Here is a 19,322-nt window from a genome sequence, read left to right on the forward strand (position 1 = left end):
TTTAAACTTTCATGCATTGCATTTAAGGAATCTCAATTTGGGATTCCTTAAATGCAATCGCAATTTAAGGAATCGCTATTTAGAGATTCCTTAAATAGCGATTTTTGCATTTGGGATGATGCATCCCAAATGCAAAAATACCGGTCGCAAAGGGGCAGATTCTGCTAATCTGCCCGTTTGCGAGCAGTTTTTTCGTTGATGCATGTGGCCCAAAGCTGTTATGAAAAAACAATGGATTCGCCTTTCGCAAAAAAAAATGAATTAACACATTACTAAAAATATTTGCAAATTATTAAGGGATGTCCTAGTGATCTAATAATTTGTTGGCCTGTAGCTGCCAGAGCTCTTGATCATAATCTTGTAGTAACTAAAGAAGCTTCTGCACCCTGTAAATAATATTTTGATACTTCCCTGAGAGGAGAAATCTCTGTGACTGCCTTGTAGAGCATAGGAAGCAGGATAGGTGCACACCTTAAGTCAAGTGACGACATAACGGTCAGCGTTGAGATGAAGTAACCCATCGGCCAAGATCTAAATCAGGAACTTCGTGCCAGATCGGGTAAGAGTTTAAAATTGTCTCCCTCTTTCCTTCAGAGCTACAATCTCTATGCAACATCAGTGTTAGAAAATAAATGGCTTTAGAGGGATATGTGCCCTGTCCAGGCAGGAACCACAATCCTAGTCTGGGTAAGTCAGTAACACACCTTAAATTAACCTGTGCTCAACCTCTGATAGCTTGGCACAAAGCAGTCAGTCTTACTTTAAGAGGCAATGTGTAAAGTAGTTGTGAGTTACATCAAACAGTATCACAAGGAAAACACAACAAATAGCTCCACACCAAGACCAAAACAACAAAAATCCAATTAGTAGAATTTGAGATATTCATTTTTAAAGATGAAATGCAAAAATAGTGCTTAAAAGCAGTGAGTGCTTAAAGAGGTAATTGGTCGTGCTGGACCTGGACAAAGTCAACAGTTCAGGCCCACCATGATGGAGTGCAGGCCGGATACCTGATCAATGCAGCGCCCGCTGAGCACAAGTACCTTGATTCTGCTTGCAAGCAACAAGATCTGTCAGTGATCCCTACTCAGTTGAGGTGATGTGTCATCCTTCTCCACGCAGCTGCAGTGATGCATTGGGGTGAGCGAGCGATGCGTTTGTTCCGATGCGTTGTTTCCAGAGCAAATGGAGCAGTCCCAAGTGCGATGCGTCAATCTGGTTCCTGCAATTGCAGGGATGCATTGGTTCCTATCAGCACAACGAGTTTGACATGTGGGTTCTGGCAGATGCACCACTTGATACTCACTTCCAAGGGCCCAAGATGGGATTAGTATTATTTGGCAGAGCAGGACTCACAGCAGACAGGGTCCAGTTGCTGTTTACAGGTTGAAGAGAGAAGTCTTTTATATCCCTGAGACCTCAGAAACGGCAGGCAAGTCAACAAGCCATTGGAGATACTTTTGTCCCGGGATGTAGAGATGCAGTTCCAGTCCTTCTCAGTCCCAGGCAAGAAGCAGCCGGCTAACACAGCAAACCAGTTTAGCAAAGTAGTAGTCCCTCCAGCAGCACAGCAGTTTTTCTTCCTGGTGGAATGTCCTCAGTTCCAGAAGTGTTCTGATTTGGTGGTGTCAGATGTCCAGTACGTATACCCGATTGAACCTTTGAGGTGGGTGAGACTTGAAAGAGGTTCTTGAAGTTCACAGAGTCCCTTTCTTTCCTTCCCTGGCTCCAAATTCACTACCCTTCCTTTTTGTGGGGAAAGGACACAGCCCTTTCAGGTGTTTCAGCTCCTCACTACCATCCTACTCAAGATGGCCCATCAGCATGCAGATGGCCACTCAGTCAAACCTACTTTTCCTTTGTGTGTGACTGTCTGGAGGGAAAGCAGGAAACCTGCTGTCATCCACCCAGATATATATTCCGGAGACACGCACAAGGCACCAAATGCCAACTTTCTAAAACTGACATTTTCAGGATTTCAATTTAAAACCAACTTCATCATAAGTTGTATTTTTAAATTGTGATTCCAGAGATACCAAATTTGGAGGACCCATCTCTTTCCAAATGTAAATTACACTTATAAATTGTAATAAGGCAATCCCAATGTTATCCTGTGCGAGAGATAGACCTTGCAGTAGTGATAAACAAATTTAAGAGTATTTTACCAGGACAAGGGAAACGTAAAACTACATGTACAGCTTTTTAAATGCACAACACCCTGCCCATGGGTTGTTCACTGCCTACCTTAGGGGAGACCTAGATATAATAAATGAGATGGTTTGGCCCTGGTAAATAGGTAAGTATGTTAACTTGCCAGGACGACATGGCAGTTTAACACTGCATACACAGGCTCTGTAGTGGCAGGCCTGAGCCATGTTTAAAGTGCTACTTAAGTGGGTGGCACAATCAGTGCTGCAGGCCGGCTAGTAACATTTAATTTACATGCCCTGGGAACATGTAGTACACTTTACTAGGGACTTGGAAGTAAATTAAATAGGCTAAGGATTTTACCATGAAAGGTTTTTACAAACCACTGGTGCAACTCAGGACATTAGACAGATTTAAGTGAACTATGCAGTGGAGGAGTTAATGGCATAACCCACATGTTAAACATTTTTCCCCAACAGATCTCTGGTTGAGGCCTGACATCGTTTTTAAAAACCCAAATGTGTTATATATTATATATTTACTGTCAGAGACCAAATTGAACTAATAAGATCTCTTGTCAATGAATGTGTTTGTTATAACTTGCGTGCATTTTTTAAATCGTAGTTAAAACTATATTAAAAGAAGCTGTGCGTGAGGCTCATTATATGAATTATAATGTATTGCATTCGTACCAATTTTTGTTGATCTCAGAAAAGGACCAAATTAAAAATAAAATTTGCATTTGAATTTGTTGTAAAAAAAATGAAATAAGCTAATTCTGGATAGGGAAATGTTTCCATGTAAAGAACAAATGCAATTTAGCACTGGATAGCATTATAAAGTGCTCCCACTCCTAATGGCAGCAAAAATGAAGTTGGCAAAACAGTAAAACAAGGCAGTCAAAAGGCAAAAAGTCTGGGGAACCCACACCAAGGATGCCAGGTCTGACAATAGGATTATGGGGCACTATGATGGGGGGGCGTGGCTAAGCGCCGTATATGGCGGCCGCGTTGTAGCGGAGCTCCCGGCCGGGATTTGCATTATCTTGATTTCACTGCTGAACCTGGGCACTACCTGTCCAGTTCTTTCACCACTTGCCTGAGAACCCACCGGGGACGATCAGCAGCAACAGCAACGCTGCGATACCCTGTGGCGGCCGAGATATTCTGGATCGGACAACATCGGCACTCCTGGACCTTGTGATACTGTGGGGGTAGCCTGCCGGGGGGTCGGTGTCCGGAGGCCGCTGGCTATCGCGCCTTGCTGTGGATTTATCAGGAGGCAGCAAGGACTCAGCACACGTCTGGAGCCGGGCCGAAGGTACGAGCAGAGTGGACCAGTGCCGGAACTGGGGCCCCTGGAGCCGTGGGATCTGGGCCCATGCACTGGTGTCTCCTGCGGCACGGCGCGCTGTCATACCTGAGTGGGGGCCACTCCTGAGGACTGCGGACTGCATGCGGGGCCTCTCCGGTGTCTCCTCTCTGGGAGTGCTGTATTCCAGAGCCAGCGAGCGGCTGGTGTGACACTCCTGCTCCAACGATCTAACTGCATCATTGGGCCCAACGCGTTGGCGGTGATTCCTACCCAGAGTCCAGGGCTGGGACTTCTGCGCAAGCACGGCTGGTGCCCCTGTCTTCCTTGGGCTGTTTGATCTATCATTCCGAGGCAGGAGGAGGTCCCGTCGGACATGTGTGGGCCAGCGGAGAGGTGAGCAGACCGCGCAGCCTGGTGGTGGGTTACATGAGTATGGACCAGACTGCCACTCAGGCATCAGCTGCCACTTTGAAGGAGGCCCTGGACCTTGCGTTGCATCCTGGGGAAGCTGCATTGATGCCTCAGCATAACATTGCCATTTGCATGGGGTTGGATGGTGTGTGTACTGACTGTGGCCCTGCCATTTGACTATATCCCTGGACGGTGCGCATCTCTTGCCCCAGCTTTCTGGTTGTGGCCTGCAGTGGGATGATCCTGTCTCATGGCCTGCTGCACTACCTGCATGACACGACCGATACCTACATCATATATTGCTTCTAGTGTGCAGGCTACCTTCTTGCCTGGCAGTGCCTGGGGTTTGCAGAGGTAGGTCAGTGGTCACCTTTGATGCTGGGTGGATCTGGGGCGTTTCCTTTGGAGTTTTCTTTTTGAGGCTGCCAACAGTAAATTATCGCTCTTCTTTTCCTAGCGAGGGTGTCGTGCCTGTCTTCAACTGGGTCCCGCTCACACGGCTTCTATCTCCTTGGCACGTGTCTTATGGACATCAACCCCACACCGGTCTCAACGGCTGTTGCAGAAACCTGGGTGTCTCTTCTCTTAACCAACTCGACACCAAGCATGTTACAATGGGGCGCCCAAAGGGGAAACACCTTGACAGGCCGTCCGCCAATGCTCCACCTCAGGGGTACGCTGACTCGGACCTCCCAGGCATCTTCAATCAGCTGCGTTGCGCCGACGGCCTTGTGGCCCCCTCCCGACAAACTGGACCAGACTCTTCAGGAGATCAGAGATTCACACCAAGTGATTGAACATCAGATTGGCACACTTACCACTGGCCTCACTCTTCTGCATGCGGATCATGGTAAACTTTTAGATATTGTCAAAGACCATACTCAAACGCTAAATGATCTCATACCTCAACATAAGGAACATTCTGACCAGTTGGCACAATGAATAAGCAATTGACTACCCTGCTGGACAGGGCAGAAGATACGAAAGGAAGAGCATGACACAATAATGTCCACAATATTGGAATGCCTGAACGGTCTGAAGGTACTAACACAACTCAATTTGTTGAGCAGTGGCTCAGGGAGCAGGTAGCCCCAGAGGGACTTTCCACCTTCTTCTGTGTGGAGTGTGCACACCGTATCCCTACGGGCAGGCCAATCGCAGGTTTACCATCCAGGCCACTCATAGTCCATATTCTCAACTACAGAGACCATGATCTTTTGTTACAAAAAGCACGTGAAAATGCCATGATACAGTTTGAAAACACCTGAATCTCCCTGTATCCAGACCATACAGTGCATATGCAGCACCAGCGAGCCTCTTATCAGCCACTCAAAAGGAAGCTCCAAGTCCTCTATTTGAAATATGCCTTGTGGTTCCCAGCATGCTTAAAAATTATTCACAACCAGAAAACCCACTTTTTTGACTGCCCTGAAGCAACGAATGACTGGCTTGAAAACAACCTACCCTCCCAGTCCTTGGACAACATAGATCAACGGGTGCGAGGTATGCGGATGCAGACCAATAGGCTTAGAACCCGTCCCAACAGAACTCTGCGACCTCTGTCCACTAAAAAGAAACCTTCACCTGAACAGGCAGTGCTGGAGCAGGAATCTGCGCTGGTGGTGGCCGCCTCCATGCGGGACCCCACACAGGTCTCCTCCCCGGAACACCATGATGACAATGCAATGCCGTCGGACTCTGAAAGTCATGACATCCTGTTCCCCTCCATCACCTCACAGATAGCCAAAGACTTATTTGGCTGACATTGTGGCTCTATCTCTGTGGATCTCCCGTAATTATGGACCAACTCTACTTTGCTGAAGGGCAGTAAGACATTGCCAATATATGCATAACATGTGTTTCTTTTCTTTCCTTCCCAGAATTCAGCATACTTTTAACTCCTACATGGTCCCGGCAAGAATGTAGCTCTATTCATAACTGTACAGTAATGTTCAGTGCAGGGCCCACCCCCCTGCAGTTACTGCATGGTATGACCGTTTGGAATTAGTGTATGTTAGTATATGTTTGGACCAGAAGGGGGATGGGAGCACACTGCTACCTCCCAGCACAGTTCGCCCCCTTGCATCCTGGTACATGCAGTTCAATTTAAATGCTTACTTGAAATTTTGCAGAGTGTCTCACCAAAGTTGGTGCAGGTTAGTGCTGTTAATCTCTAGACACATGTGTTTCTGGATTTCATCCTTCTTCAGTAGAGATAAAACGAAAATCTTCTTTTTTTTTTTTTTTTTTTTTTTTTATTGAGCAAAATTCATACAACCTAATATATCATAAAATATACAGAAAATACAATAGTAAATCTGAAATAGAAAATCATACAAGCGGTTTACATAGATATAAAACCCAGCAGGGACACTTAAATTTAACTGGTTGTATAAAACAAAAAAAAGGAAGAAAAAGGAAACAAGCAGAGAATACATCATTCAGTTCAAGGGAGATATGTCATTAAACCTATGTTTTAAATACCATTTGGAAATAGGGGCCCAAATCTGAACCCCAAGAAGCCTAGTTTTTTTACCTCTGGAGCTATATATTACAAGCTCCTGTTTATATGTTGCCAAGAGACGGCTAAGCCACATCTGAAAAGTGGGTAATTCAGAGTCCTTCCACCGCGCAGCTAAAATAATACGAAAGATAGCGGTGCCCAAAAAAAGTATCCTTTGTTCTTCAATACTATGACCAAGAGAGTCATCATGTCCCATTAAATAAAGAGTTACTGAGTCTTGGATATAATGACCAAATACCTGAGCCCAGAATCCCATAAACGTGGCCTTTAATAAATCTAATTTGGGGCAATCCGCGAACATATGGATTAAATTCGCTTGGGGTTGGCTACATCTCGGACAGCTATCATCAGCCCGTAAGCCCCAGGAAAATAACTTTGCGGGCGTGAAATAAAGGTTATAGAGAACTCTATAGTATTGGGCTTTAAGATTCGATGCAATAAAAAGCTCAGATGAGAGGGCCAGGCAGAGATCGATATCAACATTTGGATTAGTTAACCTTGTGGCCCAAGCCTGCTCAACCCGCTCTACATCATCTGGAGTGCTTTGGATCAGCAATTGATAAAGAGTGCCGATCCTAGTAGAGCGTTTTCCAATAATAGCAAACAGATTGATATTATCCAATTTAATTCTAGGGATACAGTCACGAATGCTTGTAAACACCTCAGGTATTTCAGAAAATCAGTAGTTGGAATAGTAAATTTCTGCTGCAGCCATCCAAATGACGAAGTAATATCCTGGCCGAGAAAGTCGCCCACTGTATTAATACCTAAGGATTCCCATCTGCGGGCGGTAGAGTCATTAAGACTAATAGGAATAATAGCGCTACGCCATAAGGGGGTATATTTTGTGAATTTTGGAATTACTAAATATTTGGATACAGATTTCCATACCTTCCAAGCATCTGTGACTACCTTTAACTTAATTTTTTTATAATATAGTGGTTCAACCTGCCTTAGAAATAGGCCTTGGCATTTAGTCCCAAGACTCAGCTCATAAATGGAAGGGATAAAGGATTCCATAATAAGCGAGGTGGTTGATTTATAACTGAGTAATGGGCCCATATGTAGAAGAAATGTTGCCCATAAGTATAATGTTAAACTGGGAACACCTAAGCCGCCCCTCTCCTGGGGTAGAGTTAAAAAAGGTAGGGCTCTTCTGATCTTTCTGAAGCTCCAGATAAACTTGGACATGGAGGAGTCAATGATCTTAATAAAACTACCTCCAGGCAAGATCGGAATTGCTCGAAACAAGTAGAGTATCCATGGAAAGATATTCATTTTTAAATAATTAGCCCTGCCAATTATAGAAAGATGTAAATTATCTACTCTCCTGAGGTCAGTCTTTATTTTATTAATCAGGGGAGTATAATTAAGATGGTCAATTTCCCTCACATCAGAAGAGAGGCAGACACCTAAGTAGGTGGCTTGCTTCACTCTAAGTGGGCTGTCAAAAACCGTATTATTGGGGGCGTGGTCTGGCCACGCAGGAAGATGGCCGCCTGACGAGTGAGCTCCGTCACGGGATGGACCCTTAACGGATATTTCCTACCTCACAGCGGCTTTGGAGTCTTCTTCTTGTGCCCTGCGACAGCCGGAAGGTGGTGGGCACGATTTGGGCGAGTTTTTCGACGATGTGACGGCGAAGCTTCCCTGGTGTTGACTGCCTCGATGACAGGGTTGTGTGGAGCTGCGTGTCTGGCGGGGCCTGTCTGACGTATCTACTCAGGCTGCCTCTTCTTCCTCCTCAAGCCGCGCCTCTGTTGCGAAGAACGCCTGCCCCCATGAAGCCGCGCCTCTGTTGCTGCTGAAAAGCGCTTGCTTCCTTATGGAGCAGCGCCTTCGTTGCTGACGACGGACGCCCGCCTCCTCATGAGGCCGCGCCTTCGCTGCTCCTGACAAGTATCTATCTCCTCATGAAACCGCGCCTTTCTCAAATTGCCTGCTGTAATGTTTCTTTTCAGGAATGTCGCCTGACAGGAGTCAGCATTTTTGACGTGTCGACGCTCAGCTACTGGTAGGATTACTTCCTTCTATAATCCTGTTGTGGCACTTATATCGCTCATCTCATCCAGTCAATGAGCGTATTATCAGGTCAGCAATTAATTTGCGATTCATCACGCTAAACTGTTCTTCCAAGCTGAACTTCTTTGCTACAGTCACAGTTTCGCGCCTTTTGACTTTGGTTACAGCCGACGCTTCATGGCCTCCTATAGCGTAGTCTATATGTCTTGTACAAGAGTGTGCTTTTTTCCAATGCCATTATAGTGCCCAGGTCAACTCCTTCAGTTAGGCTGTGCTTTTTCTGCTTTGACTATGATTACCTTGCATTCTACAGCCTTGTTCATCTTGCTGTGCATGTAGCTGTGCTTACTATTATTATCATAATCGCGCATATGATGTTTCATTTTATCTTACCTCTATTTACATGCCTTTGAATATAGCGGCAGTTGTTATCATATTAACAAGTGTAAGTAGTGGGGGTCATTAAGCAATGATGTACATTTTACTGTTTAGAAATGCATTATAAGTTTCTTTTAGCTTATTAATGTCATACATATACAGTTACTAAGTGTTTCTTTTGCATGTCTTGGTATTCTTCTGCAACCACATATAAGCATTCCTCAACAGCAAGACGGCTTTACGTACTTTCAAAGTTTTTATCAAACATTCTCCTCAAATGTCTGCCTCTAAGCAAGGAAACAAGGCTTCTAAACCACTTCTTTTTGCAGAAGCCCTCAAGCAGTCCACCAATATGCCAACAAAAGGCAATGCCTCCTCTCCTTCCGCTTCACCTCAGGCTTCGGTCTCTAATGGTGGGCAGGCGTCGGCGGCAGCTTTGCAACGTATCCTGCACGAAATTTCCGAGGTTAGTCGTCGATTAGATGACATGCACCTTACAATTACATCACTAGCTGAGGAGACTAAATCAATTAAGACAGAAATTACCAACTTTCATACGAAGTTTGAATCCCTTGATTCTAGAGTTCTGGCAGTGGAGAATCGATTGGAATCTCTTCCAAATCAAGACCGGGACCTTTTACTCCTCCATAGTAAACTCATTGATTTGGAAGACAGAAGTAGGAGAGACAACATCCGTTTTTTTGGCTTTCCAGAGCGCATTGAAGGGCAGAGTTCCAGTGCATTTTTGTGTCGTATACTCCCAAAGCTAACTGGTATTCCTTTCAATCCACCTCTGGAGATATTGCCTGTCTTCTTCGTCATGAACAAACAAGACAAATATTATCTGCGGCTCGGCTTCAAGGCTCCTTTTCTTTTGAAGGTCATCGCATTTTTATGGCAGCTGATTTCTCCAAGGAAACTAACGAGCGGCGGAAAGCCTTTCTCTCCATGCGACCTCAACTACGTCAATTAGGTATCAAATATGGCCTATTTGACCCAGCACGCTTTCGCGTTACCAAAGATGGAGTTTCTAAGGACTTTTTTGACCCCGAGCATCTTCAGCAATTCCTGGACCGTCTTCATCCTCAAGAAATGGAGGTTCTCACAACACCCTCACAGCAAGTTCAGCCCCATTCATCCTCTAAGTCTTCCACTACATTGCCAGATCGCAACAGGCGCCCTCCTAGCAGCCCCCGACCTCGGGGTAGGGATCTTGAACGTCTTCATCGCTCACAAGAAGATAGGAAATCTGCAATACAATCGGTTTCGGTTGCTACATTTTCACAAGATCTGCAGAGAGACAAGTCACGTTCTCCTCTTAAAACTCCTTCGGATGCGGACTGAATAACTCTCTCACTTATGGAAGTTGCTGACCTTAATACTATTGCCAGTTAACTATAGACTCTCTTTTCTTGAGAAGTCTTATTTCTATTGTTAATTATTTACCACATTTCTCACATATTTTGCTGTTCTTATAATATCTGCTTGTCCTTTTTTACCTCTTTCTTCCTAGCTTTCTACCTTATTTCTTTTCTCCTTCAGTCTGCTTACTGTTATTTCTCTGCCTAATAATATCACTCTTTCTTCTTCTTATATTCATTGCTTCTCCTGTTACAATTTATTGCTTAAATATTTCTTACTAATTTTGCATTTACTTGGGCGCCTTGGCGTCTAATGGTTTAATTACAGTTTTATTATTCTACCTGCACGATTGCATGTTGGTCTATGTTTATTTATACACGCATTGTATGATTTATGATATTAGGTTACTTTACATTTAATTATTACTAGACTCCCCCCTCTAAGCAATATTGCTTCTGAATCTCTATTTTGCTCTTTCTACCTTTTTATCGTACCTAGGTTCTTTTTCACAATGTTTTTCTGGGCTTTCCTTCTATACCATTGCTACTCTCCTAATCTTTTCTCTTTTCTGTGGGGTCTTTTCCCGTGGCGGTGCTCTAGTGCGCCCAGACCCGCGGGTAACAGTCTACGGTCTCTTGATCTCTCTTTGCTTTTACCCAATATTTTAAAGTTTTCCTTATTATTGTATCACCTCTCTAAATTTCATCTCCCTTTTTCTTCTTTTATTATTCTTCTGATCGCTTCTTTCATGTATTCCATTTAAATCAAAGTTTCGTTTCCATTTATTTTATTTTTGTTTCCCCTTCTTTTTGTCATTTCTTTTCTTTTTCCTTTGTTTGGTTCAGCACGTTGTTTTGTGTTTCATTCTCCTGTCTCTGATATTTGCGTTGTTCTAATATGGCAAAAACACACTCTCTTAATGCAATTACTTGGAATGTACATGGTCTCACCCATTACATAAAACGGAAGAAGGTTCTTTCCTATCTTCAGACTAAGCATGTAGATGTAGCCTTGCTTCAGGAGACCCATTTGGATGCTCTAGAATCAGACAAACTTTGTAGAGACTGGGTGGGTAAGGTTATACATAGCAGCATTCAACAGGATGAATCCACGGACGCAGGTCCCCTTCGCAAGTGTGGAGTTGCAATTCTTCTTCGCAAGTCCCTTCCGGTCACTGTCTCTAAAACATGGTCGGATGTAAATGGCCGCTACGTTTTTGCCAAACTTAAAATTGGTGATTCTCACGTCTGTGTAGGATCTGTATATGCCCCTACGGGTACCAAGAAAACATTCTTTCTTCAATTATCCCGCTTGTTGCTCGAAATTAATGCATCGCAATATTTGATTGGTGGAGACTGGAATGTGACGCAAGATTCTATTCTAGATAAAACTGGTCCACTAGATAGGGGCAATGCTTCAGATAGAGCTTTGCTAGGTGACATTATCTCAGATATCGGGTTGGTTGACCATTGGCGTATCAGTCACCCAACAGATAAGGAATATACTTTCTTTTCGTCGACTCATGGTACGTTCTCTCGTCTTGACTACTTCCTCATCTCACAGAATGCAGTTAAGTTGGTCACGGATTCCTGTATTCTGGAAGCGGCATTGTCTGACCACTCTCCGGTTCTCCTTTCCCTAGAACTGGGACTTTCTAGTCCTGGACGTAAGCCCTGGCGAATGAATATCCAACGCCACAGAACTCCTGTTGGTAAATCCCAACTACAGTCACACCTTCAAACTTATCTTTCTAATAATCAGGGATCCGTGACCTCCAGCAGGACTCTTTGGGCTGCAGCTAAGGCTACTTTAAGGGGACAATTAATGCGTGATGCAGCACTCGCTAATAAGCAAAATACGAGGAAACAAGTGGAGCTCGAACATGACATACAAACCTATTCTCGCCTATATATCACTTCTCCGTCCTTACAAAATCGTAAACTGCTTGAACAAGCCCGAATGGCCTTAAACAGTCTTTTTACATCTAAGGCAGAATACGCCTTACAGAAAATGAAAGGTCGACACTACGAGCAAGGAGAAAAGGCGGGAAGGTTATTAGCCGCACAGTTGCGTCAAAGGGAGGCATCTATGGCCATCCCGGCCATCAGATCTGCGCAAGGACACTTATGCACAAAACCTCAAGACATTGTCAATGAGTTCGCCTCCTTTTATGAATCCCTCTATACTTCTGATAATCGAATGGATTCGGATAAGATGACGGCATTTCTTGCGAAGGTGCATCTCCCTTCTCTTTCAGCGGATGGTAAGGCCATCCTTGAGGGTGAAATAACTAGGGATGAGGTTTCCAGTGCGATCACTGCCCTGCCCTATCACAAGGCCCCTGGTGAGGATGGGTTTCCTCCTGAATTCTATCGTTGGGCAGGTCTCAATATTATTGACACTCTACATGCCGCATTCCAGGAGGCGGATGCTGCATCTTCATTGGGTCCCCTTTCTAACAAAGCTATTATTGTTGTGCTACCAAAGCCAGGCAAAGACCCCCAGCTTTGCAGTAGTTATCGTCCCATTTCCCTGTTGAACTCTGATATTAAAATCCTGGCTAGTATCCTTGCGTCTCGTTTACGTAAAGTCTTGCCTTCTTTGATACACCATTCCCAAGTAGGCTTTGTACCGGGACGCTCTTCCCGCAACCATTTGCGTTCTCTGGCCCATGCACTGTGGTCGGCTCAACATCTCACAGATGATGCGTTAGCCCTCTCACTTGACGCAGAAAAAGCGTTTGATCGCATCGAATGGAATTATCTTTTCACGGTCATGGAAAAATTTGGCTTAGGTACAAAATTTATTGATAAAGTACGTTTACTTTACAACCATCCTTCTGCTCAAGTGAATTGTGGTGGATTTCTATCTGATTCCTTTACAATTAAGAGAGGGACACGCCAAGGTTGTCCACTATCCCCCCTTCTGTTTCTTTTGGCTATGGAACCTTTAGCTGCTACCATCCGTCAATCTGATGAAGTTTCTGGTATTCCCCTCCCTATTGGACATTCCAAAATATACCTGTACGCTGATGATATTTTACTCACTCTTACTCGTCTTCCTCGGTCGATCCCCTCTCTTCTTCAAATTATTAATGATTTCTCTTCCTTTTCAGGTTATAAGATTAATTGGGACAAAAGTGAGGCTTTACCTATTTCTAACGGTACCACAAAAGCAGCCATCTTTGGTTTTCCTTTTCATTGGCAGTCCTCACGCCTCAAATACTTGGGTGTCCTAGTTAATAAAGGGTTACAAGATATGGTTACAGATAACTTGTCTCCTCTTATCTCCCAAATGCGTCGGGATTTTGATAAATGGAAGGCTTTGGGTCTTTCTCTCTGGGGTAGGGCTCAGGCTGTTAAAATGGTTACTCTTCCGAGATTCATTTACATTCTGGGCATGCTTCCCCTACAGATTCCCTTATCCTTACTCCGGTCAGTAGACGCCCAGATTAAAACCTTCATTTGGGGTACTGCTAAGCCGCGTCTTGCCATAACCAAGTTGAAGGCTCATCAGTTATCAGGCGGCATTGGTCTTCCATCCATTGAACACTACTCTTTGGCGTTACATATTTCCCAACTCTCATATTTTTTACCCGGTATTAAAGACTTGCCACAATGGGTCCAAATAGAACGACATCTTCTATCCTCGGAATCGAATCTTACTCCTTTGTATGGTAGTGGCACTAGTCGTCTTGACCCGAAGAATCCGATATTATCTGCCATGCATAAATCCTGGCAGAGAAGTCATAGGTTGCTAGGTTCGAATCCAAGAATTCACATTAAGGCCCCCCTATGGAATAATTCGGGCATTCGTATCAATGGTCGTATGTTATCCTGGCCTGATTGGCGTGCTGCAGGTATCCTCTATCCGTATCAGCTTCTACATGATGGGGATTTTAAGCCATTCTCTCAGCTAAGGGTAGAATTTGATCTTCCCCTACATCATTCTTCTAAATACCTTCAGCTCCAGCAATGTCTGAAGATCCATATGGGATCACCGCCATGGCTACTACAAGACTCCCCTATTTTATCCTATTTGCACGTTTGGGGGAAATTTAAAGGTGTTACCTCCGGTATATACAAAATTTTATCGTCCCATCTTTTCTCTAAATCTCTTTCACACGATCTTCAGCGTAAATGGCAAGCTCGCCTCTCAATTTCCTTTTCCAACACCGAATGGGATTTGATTCTAGAGAATTTGAACAAGGGAGCTCGTGAATCAAGGCTCAAATTTTGTCTTTTCAAAATACTACACGATTGGCATTGGTCTCCAGTCAAATTGCACAAAGCTGGTCTTCTTTCCCATTCTAACTGCTGGAGATGTACCAATTCAGGTTGCGATATTACTCATATCATTTGTGAATGCCCTAGTATCCAATCCTATTGGGCTTACATTGGTACTACTTTGAATTCCACTATGCCCCTAAAATTGCCACTTACACCAACTAACATTCTCCTGCATGACTTACGCCACTCCCCAAAGCTCTCGAAACCACAACTTCGTCTTTTTCATACCTCACTTGCTACTGCTAAAATATGTATCCTGCGTCATTGGAAATCATCTTTGCCTCCCTCTCAGGAAGATTGGTTGGTAGCGATGATTCAGACTGCCTCACATGAACGCACTATCTATAACCTTCAGGATCAAGCTGACACCTTTCTCCGAATTTGGTCTCCATTTCTTAAATCAAATACAGCTAGTTCCCCTGCTTCTACTTCTACCCAAACACATTAATCAGCTTTACCCTCTCTTGTCCTTTGTTTATTTCTTTTCTTTTCTTTGCCTTCTGTATCCTCTGCTTTATTCGTTGTAGTGTTCTTCTGTCTTTATCTAATTACTTTCTCTTTGTTCTTTCTATCTATATTTCCCGCATTTCCATTGTCTAAGCTTTTTCCCTTTTCCTCTCCTTATAGGTTATGTCTTTATAATGTATCATCCTATGCCTTGACTTCATTATTACTTCAATTAGTATTTATCTATTTAAATGCATATTTATATCTTATTTATATCATATTTATTCATATGTATATTTCAGCATTGTTTCTTTCAACATGGATCTATTTTCTCTTCATTTTCAGTTGTCTATGCTTTGATGTACTTGTTTTATAAAAATTCAATAAAAAATTTCAACACAAAAAAAAACCGTATTATTTGTACAGAGAACTATTGTTTTATCCCTATTAAGGGAATAACCTGAAAAGATACCAAAGGCCTGGGTGATTAGTTCAATTTCCTGAACTGCGTCAGCAGGATTTGTTGTTAAGACGGCCACGTCGTCGGTATAAGCCAAGACTTTCGTTGAGAACGCACCGATATCAACAGGCCGAATACCGGGTGAGGAAAGCAATTTTACAATTAGGGGGTTAATATAGAGAGCAAATAATATAGGAGAGCAGGGACAGCCCTGCCTCGTACCCCTCTGTATCTCAACAAACTCCGACTCAACACCACAGATGGAGATTTTTGCCTTAGGATCTATATATAGGGTCTTTATAGCTCTAATAAACTTATTCCCGAAGTTATTAGATTCCAGGACGCTCCAGAGAAAGCTCCATGAAACACGATCAAATGCCTTCTCGGCGTCGAGAAGGATCATCGACATCTCCCCCCCCGTGCTGCCCATGATGTCAAATAGGGTGATGGCTCTCCGTGTGTGATCCGTAGTACCCCTACCAGGGATAAAGCCATGCTGCCACGGGGAGACAAGACGCTCGACGATCCCACTCAACCGATTAGCTAGGATCTTGGTATAGAGTTTTGAGTCGGAGTTTATTAGAGATATGGGTCTGTAAGAGGATGGGAGATGCGGGGGTTTACCTTTTTTCACAAAAATGGCTATATTGGTATGTTTCCAGGATTCAGGTGGGAGTGAATGATACTGAACCCCCAGAAACAGGTCCAGTAAATAGGGGAGTATTTGTTTACCTAACACCTTATACAGATCGAGTGGGATTTTGTCCGGGCCTGCTGCTTTGCCGTTTGCAAGATCAGAAAGTGCAATCTCCAGCTCCGAGATTGAAATTTCTCTTTCGAGATCTTCTTTGAGTAGTTCGTCAACCGAGGGATTAAGATCTTGGTCCGATAGCCAATTATTAAGAAAAGTTTTTATGGCGCCATCAGGATATGAATTGTCGCTGTGATATAGTTTTTGATAGTATTTTCGGAATACCTCCACGATATCATGTGAGGAGGAATATTCCTGGCCCTCATACTCAATCCGCTTGATCTTATTTTGAGATTGTTTTTGTCGTGTTCGAAGGGCTAGATATCTGCCTACATTCTCTCCAGATTCATATAATTTACTTTTATTGGCTTCATATATTTCTACAGCTTTTCGGGTTAAAGTACTGTTAATTTCGGCTTTTAATACAAGTATTTTTTGAAGAGTATCGAGGGTTGGAGCTCCCTGTTGTATCTGGGCAGCATGATAAGTCTCGAGATTAGACAATTCGCGCATTAGGTTCATATTAATGTTATCCTCTATCTTTTTGCGTTTAGCAACAAACGCAATAGTCTCCCCCCTTAATGCTGCTTTAAAACAGTCCCATACAATCAGTCTAGAAGCACTAAACTGATTGCAATCGAAAAATTCCTGGGCACATGATGTTATATGGGCTATATATTGGTGATTAACGAGTAGCTTTCTATCAAAGGACCATTGCGTTTTCGACTTCTCACAGTTTGGCAAATCAAAAATAAGGGTAAGTGCATTGTGGTCTGAAATCGTTTTTGGAGATTTAATTATATCTAGCAAGAGCGAGTCCTCTAGTGATGACATAATATAATCAATTCGGACATACTTGTTGTGTGGATATGAGAAATAAGTAAATCCATCATCGTTTTTCTTCCTTAATCCCCATACATTCAGTAAATTATGGCTATCCATCAATCGGCATAAGGCCCTGTATACCCTAGGCTTACGTCCCTTATAATTTGCGGATGTTTGGATATGAAAACGCCTCCCTACAGCAATGTTAAAATCCCCGCATAGAATAAGAGGTCCAGACCAAGAGGCCAGTTCTAGCTCTAGATCTCTAAAAAGTAGGGGATCATCCTGATTTGAGCCATAAATTGCACAGATTACAAGACCAGATTTCAGTTGAGCTATAGCCCATCTGCCATGTTTATCGGCCAATGTACGACTAGAATCGCCAATTATAGGCTTTGCAAGAATAGCAACACCGCGTGTTTTAGATGTTTGTGAGGTGGCTATAATAACATTATACCCTGGAATATTTAGCAGTTCTTTATCACAGTCTGTAATGTGCGTCTCCTGTAAGCATAGGATATCAACAGGGTCCTGCCGTAAAAGTTGAAATAATTGTACCCTTTTATTTCTGTCATTAAGACCCGCGATATTCCAACTACAAAAGTTTTACTCTCCCCATCTAAAAAAACAAAGAAAATTCCCCAACCTGAACATAAAAAAAAAACAGAAAGCTATATAAGAGGCAAGACATAGTTCATAGTCTGGTTCCCTCTTATTGCTACAATATAATATAAATTCAATATACAAAAAACTAGACATTAACTTATTTGCACGAAATTGCTCATTTTTATGCTTTTCCCTCCCACCCCTTCCCCCAGTCGCCCCCTCCCCGGACGGCAACCACCAGGGCATTTAGACTCCGGAGGAGTCTATGGTGATGGAGAGATATTCCCTAACCAGCACCAACAAAAACAAACATGAAAGATGAAAACCAATAAGGCCGAGTGGGTGCAAACATAGTGCAGAAGAGCAAAAGGATAAAGAAAGAGAAGAAAAAAGAAAAAAAAAAGCAAGCATCCTAACCCATTCTTCACTCCTAGACTCAGCATTTACTAATATATAATTATTCAATTACTAGCAAAATAAGAGAACAAAAACGCTTAAAGCTTCAGGGCAGGCTATCTAGAAACTCCTTGGCTTTAATTTCTGAGGAGAAAAATTTAGCCTGACCATTGTGGATGACTTTAAGCTTAGCAGGATTGTTAAGATACACCTGAGCTTTTTTTTCCTGAAAAGGTTTGATCAATTGGCGGAGACGCCATCTCCTCTCCACAGTAGTGTGGCAAAAATCAGGCCTCACAAAGTAAGAGATAGCGCCTCTGCTGCGCCGAGCTTCAGGTCTTGCTTTCTCAGCAATAGCCTGACGGAGTAGAAAATTTCCAAAAAAAACCAAAACTGCACGAGGGTATCCCCCTTGTGATGAGGTCTTTAAAGTAAATGGGATTCTGTGAACGCGTTGAACTTCCAAGTCCCAATTCCAGGATACAAGCACAGGGAGTGTGTCCTTGAACAGCTGAATTATGAAGGAGCGTATATCACCGCCCTCGATTTTTTCCGGAATTCCGAGTACGCGAAGATTGTTGCGTCGAAGGCGGTTTTCCATTTCCTCCAGCTTCCACCTAACGTCTTTCAATTCGTCTCCGTGAGCTTCCACTTTTTCCTGAACCACAGTGGCTTCGGCTTCATTCGTCACTATTCGATCTTCGATCTCCGTCAGTCTCATATTGAAGCTGCAACTGTTTTTGAAAGTTTTCGGACAACACCCTGTACCTTATGAAGGGCTAATTGTCCCTACGACCATCCCTGGAAGTCTGTTCCCGATGGGAGGCAATAGCCTGCAGTACTGTATCCATCACAGAAGATAGTGTAGTGCTTTGTGGGTCAGTGACGAACAACTCAGGATGAGGTATGGAGGTATGATCCTGCGGGTTTGGTAATGATGCTGGGGAATAATCCCGCGCTAGCCCTGAAGCTCCGTGATGACTCCTTTTCTTCCGCAGCACAGATCTCCTGCTTTCCCTAGACTCTCCCTGAGCTGGGTCATGATCACTTTCAGTTGCACTAGTGTCAAAGCCAGTGTTGATTTCTGAGTCCAAGTCTGAATCTAGTGACCACCTAGGCTCTTCCAGACCTTCAGATATTGAATAGAAGTCCGACGGGTCCCTATCTGTATCAAATGAATCAGAAGCAGCATAGGCCTTACAAGCCTTCCCACTAGGGCCCAGAACCCGATGTAAAATACTTTTGGAGGTGTTTGGTGTGACACAGGTCAGAGGGAGGTCGGTGGCACCCCCTTGTTTGGAGGAGGAGGTCACTAGCGGTTGTGTTAAGGCTGCCGCAGCTGTAATTATAGCTGAAACTCCACCAGTAGATTCCGCAGAAACAGCAGGA

The sequence above is a fragment of the Triturus cristatus genome, chromosome 4_1 (genome assembly GCF_964204655.1).
Source record: "Triturus cristatus chromosome 4_1, aTriCri1.1, whole genome shotgun sequence".
In the NCBI taxonomy this organism is placed as follows: domain Eukaryota; kingdom Metazoa; phylum Chordata; class Amphibia; order Caudata; family Salamandridae; genus Triturus; species Triturus cristatus.